Source organism: Equus przewalskii, chromosome 1 (genome assembly GCF_037783145.1).
Source record: "Equus przewalskii isolate Varuska chromosome 1, EquPr2, whole genome shotgun sequence".
NCBI lineage: Eukaryota > Metazoa > Chordata > Mammalia > Perissodactyla > Equidae > Equus > Equus przewalskii.
In genome coordinates, this window is record NC_091831.1 from 2,550,103 (window position 1) to 2,566,122 (window position 16,020).

The 16,020-nt window shown below is 46.9% G+C and overlaps 1 protein-coding gene and 1 long non-coding RNA gene across 2 annotated transcripts in view; both read left to right on the forward strand.

The window, feature by feature from the left end:
- The window catches only part of TCERG1L (transcription elongation regulator 1 like), a 223,690-nt gene that overhangs the window by 118,268 nt on the left and 89,402 nt on the right, over positions 1-16,020 (forward strand). The gene's annotated exons all lie outside the window — the stretch shown is intronic.
- LOC139073969 (uncharacterized) lies at positions 43-4,804 on the forward strand. Its single transcript, XR_011523216.1, has 2 exons — positions 43-183; positions 4,521-4,804. It is a non-coding gene; the product is annotated as an uncharacterized lncRNA (long non-coding RNA).

Here is a 16,020-nt window from a genome sequence, read left to right on the forward strand (position 1 = left end):
AACATATTGGAAGTCATAAAGGAGGTCTCCTCCCACACAGCTGCTTTCGGTAATTGAGTGAGTGCAGCTCCCGGGCTGTTGATGGGTGTAAGCGCCATTCATGAACACAGCTACCACTTGTTGAGAAGTCGCTGCAGTCATTCAGAGCTCTGAGGGCTGTCGATCCTGATGGTTCTCGAATCTGTAAGTGGGGCTCCTAGCCGTTGTCATAAATCCAGCAGATGCACGTAGTGTGCCTTTCGCCCTCTCCTCCGTCAACTGTGAACCAGAAGAAGCCTCTTGACCCCACACTTCCACTTAGGTTGGCGGCTGATTAACATAAGCCCGAAGGCAATTTCAAGCTGAGGTGTGTGTCTCCTTAGACTAGAGCCTTAATTATTTAAATGCCTACTTTTCTTCCAATTAAACAGTAAAATATGAATATATTCTACTTAAAACATGGAAACAATTTAGATGTATGTAGACTCTAAGTCCTCTCAACCCTATTCTTCTCACGGAGGAAACTTCTATTAGCAGTTTAGTGTGATAGTTAAATAATAAAATATTTCCATTGCATTGTGCACATACACGTGTATTCACGACAATGTCGAGGATTTGTTTTTAACTTACATGGGTTGTATAGTGCATATTTCTGACTCTTTACTTAGCAACCTACCTTGAAGACCAAAATACAGTGACAGAAAGAATTTCCAGTCTTAATTGCTCCAGGAGTATTCTGTGGTGTAAACATATTTACTTGTTCTTGGACATTAGTCTGTTTCTACCGTGGGGTCGTTACACATAATTCTTTTTTTTTTTTTTTTTTTTTTTTTTAAAGATTTTATTTTTTCCTTTTTCTCCCCAAAGCCCCCCGGTACATAGTTGTATATTCTTTGTTGTGGGTCCTTCTAGTTGTGGCATGTGGGACGCTGCCTCAGCGTGGTTTGATGAGCAGTGTCATGTCCGCGCCCAGGATTCGAACCAACGAAACACTGGGCCGCCTGCAGCGGAGAGCGCGAACTTAACCGCTCGGCCACGGGGCCAGCCCCTGTTACACATAATTCTTAATGAGTGTTTTTCTACACGCTACATCATGCAGGTGGTAAAGTGTCACATGTGGTTGATGAGATGCAATTTGGTATAATGTTTCTGGAAAGAAAAGGGTTCATATGAATCAAGACTCTTTATTTTTCCATATCATTTAGCCCAGCAGCTCCAATCTCTTTTATAAGAAAAACTGTTGTCAGAAATCCAATCTAGGGCTGCAGCCCGCTGGCCTGGGGTGAACCCCACGCCCTCCCCGGTAGCTCTGGGCACCTTCTTAACTCCTCTGATCTGCTCTTTCCTCGTCTCTAAGGAGGGCTGCCGGGCGCACTGTCAGCACAGGGCACTCCTGGACGTGGGTGAGGTGAGGGGTAGAGATCTTTAGCAAGGTGACCGGTAGGTCTCAAGCTACAATAGCAGCTTAATGTTCAGAACATCTTTACAGGCCCACAGGGAAGAATGCATAAGGGCATCCTGCAGAATGTGGTTTAAAAGAGGAAAATTAAAAATAAAAAAAGCCAGGTGCCCCACAGTAGGGGCTTGGTAAACTGCAGTCTAAGTATCTCTTGAAAGATCAGGCAGCCCTTAAAATCAGTCTTGTAAAGAGCTTTGGCTCACAGAGGGTGAATGTTGAAATATTAAGTAAAGCAAGCAATCCTAACCTTTCAGCCCTGGGTTCACAGAGACGAGAAGGAAGCCAAGCTCCAGGGCCCACCCACAATCTCAGGCTCCTTCCAGGGCACTGGGAATCTCCTGGCACTGTTTTTGCTTAATCGTGAATTTGTGTAAAATCTGCAAAGATGTCGGACTGCGCCCCATGAGGGCTCCTGTCTGTGTCTGCCTCCTGCCACTCTTCCCTCCTGCGGGGCGGGCTGGGGGGGTCGTGGACACGCAGCATCCGGCTGTGGCAAGTGGAGTGGGGGCTCATTTAGTTGACCGCGTGCCGTGGGGTGTTTCTGTGCTCGCTGCCCCTTTCCAGCAAGGCGGCGCCAGCGATGCCAGGGGGACAGGACTCCCGGGGACTCTGTTGCCTTCTTCTCTGCTCCCACCACCTGCCCCGAAATGAAGGTGCAGGGCCCTGAACTGGAAACATGCCATCGTCCGGCCACGTGCAGATGAGGTTTGAAGCTGGCTGGTCGAAAATTCTTCCCATGATCAGATGTGTAAAGCTGCAAGATGAGGATTCATTTTTCAACGACTAGTCAAATATGAGTTCTCTCCTGTCTGAATAAGCTCCATAATGTACATGGCCACCACTTCCCATGGTAATCCCACAAAACCACAGAACACCTGTGCCATTGGGTGGAGACCTGCAGCCATGCTGTACCCAGTGAGCATGTCCGCATGTGCGGAAACATCTCCAGGCGTGGCAACTATGAAGAACCGAAAAAAGGTCGATCAGCCGTACGACAGGAAAGATTGAACTGTGTTTCTCCTTTTCTAGAGACTCATGTATTGCTGTTACAAAATTATCCTATGAAGAGGTGGATGCAGCCCAAAAACGTGGGAGCAAAAAGTATTTTAGAAATATGGAAGGCAATTGATGTAAATGTTGAGTTCTTTTGCTGGATTTTGTGATATTGTAAATGTTTTTCAATTTTCAGAGTAAGTGTGCTGTCTTTCCTCATTCTAAGCAGAGGCTCGCCTTTGTGTCTAATTCTTCACGGTTGTATGCTGTTTTTCCTAATGAGGGCCCTTCCGCTTGTACAAGCCCTGGCCCCACATGCCTGGCTTTGTATCCTCGCAGCTTTCTATCCTCCATCATCTCAACTGCACAGATGTGTGTAGGTGAGGGTCAGGCTGTCAGTGAAGTATTCCCTGGGGTTTGCAGGCGTTGTCTCCGGAGACTTGATTTTGGATCATTTCTTTTTTGCTTCCTTTGCAAACTTCGGCAGTTAGTGTCAGATAGAATGGAGGGGGAAGGAACCCTGATGGCGATTTGCCAACTTATACTAAGAGGTGAATGGCTGCTAGCCCATGATAGTAGGAGGGGTGATAGCTTTTTATTTTTAGAGTATTTATTAATTCTAATAAATCGCTTGGTGGTGGCATACCAACCAGTCTAGTCAGATAAAGTGAGTCTGTTCAGGCAGTGGAAAAACGGAGACTCTGGTCAGTGACCTGAGGATAGGAGAAAGCTATCTGCTTCCGTGCCCCTCCTGCGCTTAGCCGGCACCGTGAAGCCCAGGTTGTGTGCTCAGGGACGTTCAGGGCAGTGGAGATTGGAGCTTCCAAGCAGAAGCAGGGAGCAGAGGCAACACCTGCACATCCAGCCTGTCTTCAGAGAATATTCCAGCCTCAGGTGTAGGTGTGGTGATCCATTCAGAGCCCTGGGACCCAGGGCCTCCAGGCAGTGCCTCATCCATCTCTGCCTTGGGAGGAGCTGGCAGGTTCATCTTCTCCACAGATGTGGGAGCTGATCCCACAAAGGCAGCCATGCTTGCTCCTTTGTCTCTGGTTCAGGGAGGACAGTAACTGTAAGAGGCTTTGAGGGGTGGTGACCCAAGGACATTCTCACCAGGTATTCAGATGGTGCTGAGCCTATAAAAAGCCCCATCTCCATTGGCAGAGGTCAGATCTCCATCTGCTATGACAGATGGAGGCTCACCTTACACAGGGAGTGGAAGTTACTTTTCTCCAACACAAAGCACCCCACACCCACGTCTGCCTGAGACAGAGGTTATTCCTGAACTGAAGCTGTCACTGGGTGTGCCATCGGGAGGCTGGAACCCCTATGCCTTGGACCACTGGGGACCAGTGGGGGGATTGCTTTGTTTGTTATTAATTTATACTGTGTTCTGAACACCTGGCCATTAATTTTGCCTTCTTTTTATTTTGTCCCCTGCAATGTGAGTACTATGAATGTTGGACCATTTACCCACTGGTACCACAGTAGGGCTAATGGAAATGGGGCCACAGCCAGTGGTCGTGGTGGTGGACCGGTCAGTCTTTCCTTCATTTGCTCAATTTAGTGTGTTTCCACTGGGTGTTGGCCCCGTGCTAAGCTCTGGGACAGGCTTCCTGGACACATGTGACCTGGCTCTTCGAGGATTCCCCAGTCTCATTAGACTGTGGACCACGTGGCCCGTGCTCACCCCCACTGGGCTGCTGGAGGGACCAGAGAGGCGTCCTGCTGGCAGAGAGCTGACTCTGCCCCAGCGTGTGGGCAGGGCTTTGCAGAGGAGCGACACTTGAGCTAGGGAGCTCAGGAAGGGTCGTCTACGAGGACCAAGAACAGGCTGGGTGACAGGTGGTGGGAGCATCCCAGGCTGAGGAAGGCACAAGCCAGCAAGGATGAGTGGGTGAGCTCTGGAGGTGGGGGCAGGCGGGTTCCATCATGGTCCTCGGGCCCTTCCCGCGGAGGGTCTGGGGAAGGGGAGCTGGGAAGACAGTCCAGGAAAGCATCTCTAGGAATAAGCCAGCATTTCTGTGGCCCGTTTCTGGAAGGGATTCCCAGCACTAACCAACCTTCAATAATGAGTATTTCCCTCTTTCAGCTCCCATTTGATGCCGTAAGCCCGGTCCGGGTGTTAGTGGCAGTGTTCTGAGCCTCCAGGATGCCAGGATTCAGTGAGGTAGCTCGGGTCTACTGTTCCGGAGCTGAGCTGTGCACCCATGCACAAGGAAGACAGCCACACCCATGGCCAGATGAAGACAACAAGGCTGTGACATGGCTTATTGTCAGCATTCCAGGCTCCTGGGTGTGTTTGCTAATGTGCTCAAATGTGATGCTCCATTTAGTATCAAAATGTGACAAATAAAAATATTCATCTGCTCCCCATTTCACTTCTGTTCCCCGTGCTTGTCAGAGGAAGTCCCAAGTGTACTTGAACCTGAAACACAGCCTGGGCTGGTGGGACGAAGGCACAGTCTACAGACACCAGAAAGTCTGACTCTCCAGGCGTCTCTGCTGCTGTCAGGGACTCAGTAAATGGAGCCATGAAAACCTTGGCGGGCTGGATTTAGGAACATGTGCGTATCATCTGCCAAACTTTACAGTCAACTTTCACCACTCTTTGATCTTAAAATAGTATGTATGTGTGTTTACATGCAAACGTGCATGATCAATACTTAAATAGGTGTCTAGACATCCAGGGATAGACTCAGCTCCCTCCAGGCCCCTAGTGTGCAATAAAGAAGGCATTTCAAATCAGGGGCTGGCAGGATTATTAGGGGGATCCTGCTGGGAAATCAGGGAAGCCCCCCAGTGAAACACAAAGGTGTACCATGCCTCACACCTTTGCCTGGGTAAAGTCCAGATGGAGCCAACAAGGACAGGAAAAGTGAAACCATGAAACTTCCAGAGAAATCCTGGGAGAATTATTACGTGATTTTGGAATGACGCAGCTCTTTCCCCAGACAACAAAACCCAGGAAGCTCTCAAAGAAAAGAATGGTAAATTTGACCCCTTAAAAATAAAAATTTGGGGCCAGCCCCGTGGCCAAGTAGTTACAGTTCTCCGTGTTCCACTTTGGTGGCCTAGGGTTCTGGGGTTTGGATCCCTGGTGTGGACCTACTCCACTCAACAGCCATGCTGTGGAGGCGTCCCACATACAAAGTAAAGGAAGATGGGCACAGATGTCAGCTCAGGGCCAGTCTTGCTCAGCAAAAAATAAATAAATAAATCGGGGCATAGAATCCGTGATCACAATGACAGTCGAAAGGAAAATAGCATTTTGCCATTCTTATCCTAGCCAAAAGGGCCCTGTAAATCTATCAGACAAAGAGATCCACAATCCAGCAGGAAGACAAGCAGGTGGCAGGAACCCACAGTTCATGGAGGAGGAAGCACAACCCCGAGATCTTGTTAACCCCTGGAAATGTTAGGCAATGGTGATGACATGGCATCTCCCTCCAGCGGAATCTGAGTCCTGTGGGGCAGGGGATCTCACCTGTCTTGTTCCCTCGGTCCCCCCTCATGCCAAGAGTAGGTTCTCCACAAACATTTGTTGAGTGGAGGAGTGAAAAGTAAAGTGAATCTATACTAAGACATGCATCTTCCCCCTCCGATGGGCATGGGTCAATGAAGCCCCATTGTGAGGCCAGGATACAGGAAGCAGGCACCCCCCACGCCCACCCTCTCACCGGGGTGGGAGGTGCAGTCATTAATTAAAATTAAAAATGAGATGGTCAGTTTGGCAACATTATCCAAATCACAAAGATGTGTAGCCTCCCACCCACCGCTTCCTACAGAGATTTACCTTCATCAAACTTCCTGGGGGCCAGGTGAGGTGTGTGTGGCTGGTTTTGCAGTCAGCCCTATAAAAATAGCACAAGAGGAGAAACCCGTCCTCTCCATCTGTCCTCATGAAGGGCCGGGGGGTAGACAGACGCTGGGACGCCCCTGCAGTGGTTCCTGTGAGCTGTCAAGAAAACAACGTGGGCTTTATTTACCTGGATCTCAAAGATATATTATTAGATATTTTTAAAGACACATAGCAAGTATATATTATGGCACATTTGTGTACAGAAAAAAAATAGCATATGTGTTCATATTTGTCTGTAATGCATGAAGTATCTAAGGAAATTCATGTAAGAGACTGGTCAGATTCACTAATTCCAAGGAGAACTGAGTGGCTGGATTGAAGAGTGGAGGGGGACGTTTCACAGCATATCTATCTGTACCTTTTGAAATTTAGATAATTACTCAATGGATATATAATCTATTAAAATTTAAATTGATTTAAAGAGAAAAGTACAGAGTCACACCCCATGTATATGTATAACTTCCACATGCAAAAAATCCAAAGTCAAAACGATTGAAGCATTTGTGCGAAACATCTTTTGAGTTTCTGTAATAAGTGTCCTGAATTAATGTTAATTATGTACCCATTGTTGAATGTAGGAGTAATTGAAATGTAGCAATTCAGCTTTGTTTTTGCCATACTAATTAGATGTTAGGGCTGCCTACAAGTAAAATTGTTTTTGTATAAATCTGCCTTTTATTTCAGAAGTGTATTTTTCTCTGATTGCGGTCTATACATTTCCAAAGTGGATAAAGTAATTGTGCAGGCAAGAGGGTTCTTTTATCTTCCTGTAAAACTTGGAAAGCCATTTTCCCAGTGTTCTGCATGGAAACTGTAGGGGCATACTCATTTTTATTGTGTTATATTGTATCAGGCGGTTCTCTGATTCCCACTATTTCGACTCATAAACCTTGCTATCAATGAAACTAATTGCATCAGAAACAGCCAGGGAACTTCATAAGCATTCAAAACACATAAATAACACCACCAATTAACCAGCAAGATGGCGAAGCCCTCCATCTTCTTGTCAAAAGCCATGAGCTCGTGGCTCTAATTGCCCCAGAGACAGGCACTGGCGAAGTGTGCCCGGCTTCACTTCCGAGTGTGCTGGGGGCAGAGCGAAGGAGAGGCTGCCTTTTGGGAGGGAAACAGCATTTGAGGATGTGGAGTGTGCATTTAAGTCACTTCCAAGTTGAGCCCTCTACATCAGGCAGAGGCTGACCAGGAAAGAAGCAGCATGTGAGACCCTGCGGAGCGCTCACCTGGCAGGAGACGATGCTGCTCTTTTCCTTCTACTCACTTGCTCACACTGAGGCCCCCAAAGTGGCTGGACAGCGTGAGCTGCAGGGAACAGGATGGCCTCATTGGCCTGCATAAGAGCTTGCAGGAGAACCAGGGGGCCTGAAAGTCTCATTTAGGGCAGTTTCGTGGTTGAAGGATAGTGAAGGGGGCCAGCAGGAAGTCGGGAAACTCAAGTCCGGACGGAGAGCCAAGGAGACGCCGTGCCCACAGCGGGCAGACTATCTCAGCTTTCGCTTTCCACCCTGTTTAGGACAAAGTGCAGGAGAGACTGGCGGCCGCCTCCTTGTAAGTCTGCCCCCCTTCATAGCGCAGATCCTTCATCGCATGGAGCAGGAATAGGGCGGGGTGGGGATGGGGGTCAGTCCTGAATGAGGCCATCAGGTTAAATATCAGCTGAGCGGAGCACCAGATGGAATGCTCTCGGTCGGGGCCACTTGGTCCTCCATCGCTATGTCCTGGACAATGGGAAGGGACAGCTCTGCGTTAGCTGGGACCTTGACACTGAGGTGGCACAGCCCCAGCAGATCTCTGCTGCTCATTAATCACTTCGCTCAGTAGACCCTCCTGCGCCGGGAGCTGGGGTGAGAGGGGCGTGATGGTGAACCTGACCCATGACCCCTCCCATCACCGAGGTCACTGTCTTTGTATGGTGAGACTCTGTCCTTGCCCAGCTTTCGGCCTATCTTCTCTGTTACCTGGAGCTGAGGCGTGTGTGGGCTCTGGTGGACTTTTCTCGTGATGGGCCAGAGCTGTGTGTGAGAGTGGGGCGAGGGAGTGGGCTGGAGGGAAGGACCCTCGTGGGGTGGAGGGAGCTGAGCTAATGGTTGGAGCTATAGGGTTAGGGGTCAGATGGCAAGCGGCTACAGCTTCAGATGCAGCTCTCATCCCAGCATCCGACGTTTTCAGTGTCACCCTGCACTAGTCTAACAACCATTCTGTGCGGTAAATAGAGGCATTTTCTTTATCCCTGTGAGACTGGTGAGAAAAAGCAAAAACTAACTGACGAGCAACACAGACATGGAGGGCATCTCAGTGGGGTGTGCGATACCCAGTGCAGAGGGGCAGACCAGATCTAGAACCTTCTGTGCTGCAGCCCTTCTGCTCATCAAACAAGGTGCACAAAGACAAGGGTCTTCTTATTGACCACATTTAGTGCCCAGTCACCTCCAGCCTGTCCTCATCCTTTTGTACAAAAATAGGTCTTCTTTTTCTTTCTGGAAGTTTCTAGACTGATGCTTATCATCAGTGTTCCCATATCTCCTTGATGTGTCCAGGTATAACTCTGTAGGTGACAGATCTGTAGCATGTGTCTCTGGAGCTTTCAGAAATCCTCTTCTAGCGCATTCTCTGTTTCTGGGCCTTCTATTAGTTGGATGTCCAACTTCCTTGATTAATTCTCTGTGTACCCAAGTTTCTGACCTTTTCTCTTTTTTTATTGAGGTGAAATTCACATAACATAAAATTAACGATCTTAAAGTGAACGATTCAGTGGCATTTGGTACATTCACAATGATGTGCAACCATCGCTTCTGTCTAGTTCCAAAACATTTGCATCACCCAAGAGAAAACCCCCTACCCATTAATCAGTTACTCCCCATTCCTCCCTCCGCAAGCCCCAAACAGCCACCAGTCTATGTTCTGTGGCTGTGGAGTTATCTATTCTGGATATTCCAAATAAATGAAATGATATAATAGGTGACCTTTTGAGTCTGGCTTCTTCCGCTTAGCATACAGTCTTAAAAGTTCACCCGTGTTGTAGCATATATCACTACTTCATTCCTATTTATGGCTGGGTACTATTCCGCTTTATATATAGACCATATTTGGTGTATCCAATCATCCATTGATAGATGTTTGTGTTGTTTCCGTCATTTGGCTAGCATGAGCAGTACTGCTATGAACATTCATCTATGAGTATTTGTTGAGTTCTTGTTTTCAATTCTTGGAATACACACCTAGGCATGGGATTACTAGGTCAATTCTATGTTTAACTTTTTGAGGAACCGCCAAACTGTTTTCCACAGCAGCTGCACCATTTTACACTCCCACCATTATTGTACAAAGACTCCAGTTTCTCCACATTCTCACCAATGCTTATTTCCATTGTTTTATTGTTACCATCCTAGTGGGTGTGAAGTCGCCTCTAGTTGTGGTTTTGATTTGCATTTCCCTAGCAACTAATGACATTGAGCATCTCTCCAGGTGCTTCTTGGCCATTTGTGTGTCTTCTTTGTAAAAATGTCATTCAAGTCCTTGGCTTACTTTTTAATTGGGTTGTTTGTCTTTCTCCTGTTACGTTGAAAGAGTTCTTCATGTGTTGGATACTAAACCCTTATCAGATACAGGATTTGGAAGAATTTTCTGCCACTCTGTTCTTGGTCTTTTCACTTTCTTGATGTCCTGTAATGCACAAAAGTTTTTTAACTTTGGTGAAGTGCAATTTATCTATCTTTTTGTTGTTCTTGCTCATGCTTTTGGTGTCATACCTGAGAATCCATTGCCAAATCCAAAGTCACATCTCTCTCTTTTTAAAATCTCTGTCACATTCTTCTCTATTGGGGAACATTTACTTGATATTGTCTTTCAAGCCTCTATTTTTTGTATTTGGATGATATATCTAATATACATATATTAATATGCAAATATTAATGTAAATTTATGTATATATTATATTTATATACATAAATTAGAGTGTAAGAAAGAGCTTTTTGGGAAATATAAATATAGTATATAGAAATATAATGGGATATATACATATATAGTTTCCTGGAGCTTATTTATGTTTTCTGATTGTTATTTTTTGGTAGCGTTTTGTTCTTGTTTCCTGAATAGAGTGCCTCCTTAAATCCCTTAGAGGACACTATGTAGGACATGGATAGACGCTAGTGAGGATGTCTTACATCTTCCTCTCTGTTACATGAGGTCCAGTCACTCACTGACCCGTGTCCCACAGTTGACCTGTAGTTTCATGCTGTGGACTTGCTCAGGTGTCTAGCAGTCCTGGACTGTCTGTTCACACTTTTAAATCAGCCAGTAGAAAAGTAAGCGCCAGCCATGATCTCTGCGTGTCCACGCAGAGCCTCTGGAGACGGACTTGAGCTGAGGTTTACTGACCTCCTGGAGGTACGCTGGGAGCTCGCTGCTTGGTGGTGGGACCCTGAAATGACTGGTGTGGAGGGCTTTGCTCTGGAATGGGAACCCCACACCAGCTGCCTTGGTTCCTGCCAATAGTGTGTCCAGTTTCTTGTTTATTTGTTGATCTGTGTCTCTTTTGTTTGATTGCTCTGCACATGGCAGGGGGCACATTGACAAGCCCACTTCTGTCTTCCAGAGGATGGTGTTCCATTCATTTGGGTCTACATTTAGTCAGCCATCCAACATTTATTAAACAGCTATTTTGTGTCAATCACACAGCTAATTTAAAAGAGTATTAAAGATTAAAAGGCATGGCTTCTGTTTCCAGGGAGCTGGCAGATACAAAATGAGTCACTTAAATGTGATGTGCTAGAGTGGAAATATGTAGAAGGCATTTTAAAACCCAGAAGGACAATCAGGTCCTCGCTGTGTGCAGTTCTCAGCGGAGACTTAGCAGAGGAAGGGGCATTGGCCTCTCCGTTGTGGAGAGGAGAAGGACCTTGTCAGGCAGAAAGGGAAACAAACTCCAGGAATTAGAAACATCCAGTGCAGAGACACAAATGCGGAGAGGAAGGTGAGATGGAAAAGCCCTCAGCTCAGCCCACCCACCAGATGAAGAGAGAAGGAACTGTCCTCGACAGGGGGCAAGGACTTTGGCCAAAAGTGTGTGTTGATGCCCGCTGACCAGCAGCACCTGTGTAGGAAACTGTGGACAAAAATGCTGAAGACATCATTTCTACCTTTAAGGAGCTTATCTTCCAAGAAGGAGAGAGGCATCCGCCAATAATTTTAGTACAATCTGTGAAGAGATGAGAAGTGGACAGAGTGGAGGGCAGAGCAGGGTTGCTGTGCTCAGTATGGAGAGTCAAAGACAGCATCCCAGAGAGGACGAGCCCTGAGCTCAATTTGCAGAAGGGGTGGGGAAGTTATTCCAGACAAAGCAGCTACATGAAACTGCGTCAGGGCCGTGTTCTGGGGAGCGGGTCCAGGTGATGCAGAGTTCCTGGAGCACAAGACTCCTGTGAGGAAGGGGTGGGATTAGGTCCCCTGTCCTGCAGAGGATGCAGGCCCGTGGAAGGGCATGGGAGGTCCAAGGCCATATCTTCACGAGAAGTGTTGGTTTATGGACCAGAAACTCTGATTCTAGTTAGCAAATAGCTGACCCACGTGGTAACCGGTCCAACAGAACCGGGAAAAGATAAACCCAAGACAAGAAGCTTCATTTGAGTATCTCCGAAACAAAGGGTCTTTTTACCAGACACTTCATGGTAAACGTAGGATTGACTGTTTTTAGTTTTTAATATCTTTAGAAGAAATAATTATTAAAAATGCAAGTTCTTTGAAAAACTTCTACTATACTTTAAGCCAGAACAAGACCCCATCTTGAGTAGTGCCAAATAGAATAAACAGAACATAGACATGTTCGGTCCCTTCCTCCCCATCATTTGACAAAATGCACCTGCCCTTGTCATAAAAATGCTTCTGTGTTTAGGGGATGGGCTGGCTTCCTGATGGCCTCGGCAGAGGAATTACTCTCCCAGGTGATGGGAGGTTTATTTTGATGCCAAATCAAATTGGATTGTGCCGGCTGACATTACAAATCATCCCATGGGCACAGCACTGATTTTTATCCCTGGTACGCAGACCAGCAATCCCAAGCCTGTAATCATTAAAGGTTATGTTTGCCTTAAACTAATTAAAGCCATTTGTATCAAATGACTGGAATAACTTCCTTTTTGAAAATAAAGAAAATAACTGAAAGAAGTCAGTTTAAAAAAAGTCTGAGTTAATTTCATCAACTGAGATGAGAAGTGCACTATTAATTTTATTACATCTAGATGTGGAAATAAATCAGCGAAGTGAGGACTGCATTTTCATATAGATTAGTTTGCAAAAAGTCAGAGCTGACTCAGTAAGAGCTCTTTGGAGGATAACTAGCCTACAGACGCTAAAGCGGCCGGTGTATCAATCAAATGGCTACCCCCGTCAGACACGCAGAGGGATCCACATGGTTCTCTTGAAATTGCCTTTTGCGTTAGTCTTGTAGAGTTTACAAGAAACATAAGTACACTTCTGTGCGTTGGGCTTACATCCTTGTAAGTATCTGTTCATTTAAATCATGTAAATGGGTTAGGTTAAGATGAATTTATCACAAATCATGATTTATATCTAAGAAAATTTTAAAAATAGATGTTTACTGCTTTTAAATTATATACCTAATGAGGCCCTGCTGGTGCCAGGCTCCCAGCGAGGTGTTGGAGACACAAAGACACTGACTGAGGCTCGGAGCATCTCCCCGTCTTTGTTTTGATGTACGCGTGTTTTCCTCCCTCCCATATGCTGACAATGCAAGATGCATTTTTATCAGAATCAGGAGAAAATTCTTCAGGCGTTTTCTCCAATGTCCACTCACACAGGAGATACAGGGACCTGTGCAAGAGTCTAGAACATTCAGCAGGATGGCTTGATCTGAAGCATGGAAACACGCACACATGCACACAGATGCACCTAGATTCACGGCTGCATCAGAGTAGTGTTGACTTCTGTGTCCTGATTTGCAACTACATCTTAACATCAGCAATGATTCTTTGCAAGGAATGAATGGTCTTTCCTAGTTTGTTTGCAGAGAACTGTCAAATGTCTCCCTTAAAATTTCCATGATAAAAAAATTATTACTATAGTTTTTCAGAAGACCTAGCAAAATGAACAAGCTGTGTCTGCAAAGGTAATTGGACCTGGGGGGGCCAGGTTTGCACATGTGGGAAGTAGGGATACAGAGGCCCCTCTGCTCCTGACAGGTGTCTTCCAAGAAGGAGAGAGGCATCAGTCAATCTTTTTAGTGCAATCTGCAAAGAGATGGGAAATGGACAGAGTGGAGGGCAGAGCTTTGCTCAACGTGGAAAGTCAGGGAGAGCGTCTCAGAGAGGATGAGCCCACAGGGCCGATCCTGGGTCTCCGTCTGGGTGGGGTTCTCTCTGCCTGCTCAACCACAGGCAGACCCTTCACAGTGGGCGAGGCTGGCAAAGGATGATTTTGCCCTTTAACTGCTAGAATTGCATTGCATGAGCACCTGCTAAGGCAGACACTATGTGCAGCACTGTATATTTAGTATCTCTGTCTATAGCCAGAATCTTCCACGTGGCATTGTTATGGACTGAATATTTGAGTCCCTCCAAATTCATATATTGAAGCTCTAACCCCCAATGTGGCAGTAGTTGGAGGTGGAGCCTTTGGGAGGTCACTAGGGTTAGATGAGGTCCTGAAGGTGGGGCCCCATGATGGGATTAGTGCCTGTATAAGAAGGGACACCAGAGAGCTCTCTCTCTGCTACACAAAGACACATCAAGAAGGTGGTGTCTGCAAGCCAGGAAGAGAGCTGTCACCAGAGCCCAACCATACCAGCACCTTGATCTTGAACTTCAGCCTCCAGAACTGTGAGAAGTAAATGTCTGTTGCTTAAGCTCCTGGTCTCTGGTGCTTGTCACGTCAGCCCAAGCCCACTAAGATGGGTATTATTTTGTCCATTGCGTTGATGGAGGAATTGAAATTCAGCAAAGCTAAGTGATTGTCCCCACACTTCAGGGCTAGCAAGTGGCCAAGCTGGGCTTTGATTTCCAGGCCCATCTATTCCAAACCCCAACCTGTGTACTGAGCCCAAACACCTCTCTGGTGCCCGAGGATGTGGTGGCTGCTGCCATTGTCCCTGATTCCTGATCCTCCCAGACCAGGTGAAGGCAGTGGGTGGTCCCTAACTCAACCCGCTGCTGCTCCCTCCTCCCAGCCTGAGGCTCCATTGTTGAGGGCGGTCCAAGGAGCTAAGAGTGTGCACAACTGTGTGGACCAGAGATCCCCAGGCTCGGGGCCACTGGCTCAGTTGCATGGGGGGCAGTGTTGGGGGTCTGTGCCCTTCCTGGCCTGAGCCCTACAGTCCTGTCATGGGCATGCAGCCAGCTGGGGGTCCTCTTCAATAGTCACAGGAAACGAGGCCCAGCTATACAACTCCCCTGGAGGTGACAGATGCCACTAATGATAGGACGCACTCCATGATCATAATTTCTATCTCGGAAACTTGGGGTTCGCTAATCTCCCTTCTATATTACAATTGCCTTAATATGGAATCCCTTTGTTTACAAAGATTTTCCTATTTGATAAAATTTAATGATGTAATTTAGAATATGAATATATTTAATCATTCGTGCCTCTTCTGTATATAACTGAAGGTTACATAAGAAGGTACTTTGAGGATGTGTTAAAATCTGAAGCTGTGAATACTCATGCTAAGATGACTAATGTATTCAATACGATTTTGAGCTGTGAGACCGCAAGACTTCATTTTAGCTTTGTCAACACGCACCTACGAATAGTGCAGCCCCCTCTCAAGATTCCTCTCCTTCTGTGAAATAATAACAGTAGATAGTGGCCTTGAAAAAAGCCTTCAGTGTGAAAATAAAATTTAACCATTTTTATTACGTTTGTCCAACACTATATGACATATTATGTATGACATTATTTACATTGACAATTCCATATGTCATTGTCCTCACATTTTTTCAGCTTTCTCTGCTCCCCGTAATGTTCAAACAGGGGAAGGCGGGGTGACTGGTCTTATACCGGGCCTGAGCTGGCCCACCTGCCCCCTCTGGCCCATCTTCCATCACCTGCCCCTGGCTTCTGGGGGCCCCTCATGGGTATCTCAGCTCTGGGACTTTGCACCTGCTCCTCTCGTCTCCACATGATGCTCCCGCCCCCTTGCCCCAAGCCCTCCCATCTTTGGGGTCTCAGTGGAATGACCCAGAGCTTCTCCCCATTTATGTGCACAAGTCACCTGCCTAGCTCCAGAGGGGCTTGTCCTGTCTTCATCCAGGAGCCTGGGCCGCAGCATTGGTTGGTCACCAACTGCCCACCAGCCCGCAGCTCACCCTGGCCTAGATACGCCTCTCTTTTCTCTCTAATCCCCTCACGCGTCCTGCTGTGCTTAGAGCAGGCCAGAGACTGGCACACACTTCTGGCCAAAAACTGAAGAAACAGTTGTAAGCCCTTTGTCTTCAGAGAGGACTGCTGTCCCCAGGCACAGACACCTGAATGCAGGGCCTCCAAACCTGCTGGTTTGGTCACCTCTCCGAGGTCGGACCAGGAGTGGCTGCTGGGGAATCGAGGGCATGTGGGCTGCAACCTCACAGAAGGACCCTCATACTCAGGGATGGGACAGAACTGTCAACAATCCTGCAACTGCTTCTCTGATGGTGAAATACCGGTTAAGGTTCCATTCCTTGCTGTAGATTATAGATTAGCAAGATTTTAACCTCAAAATCCA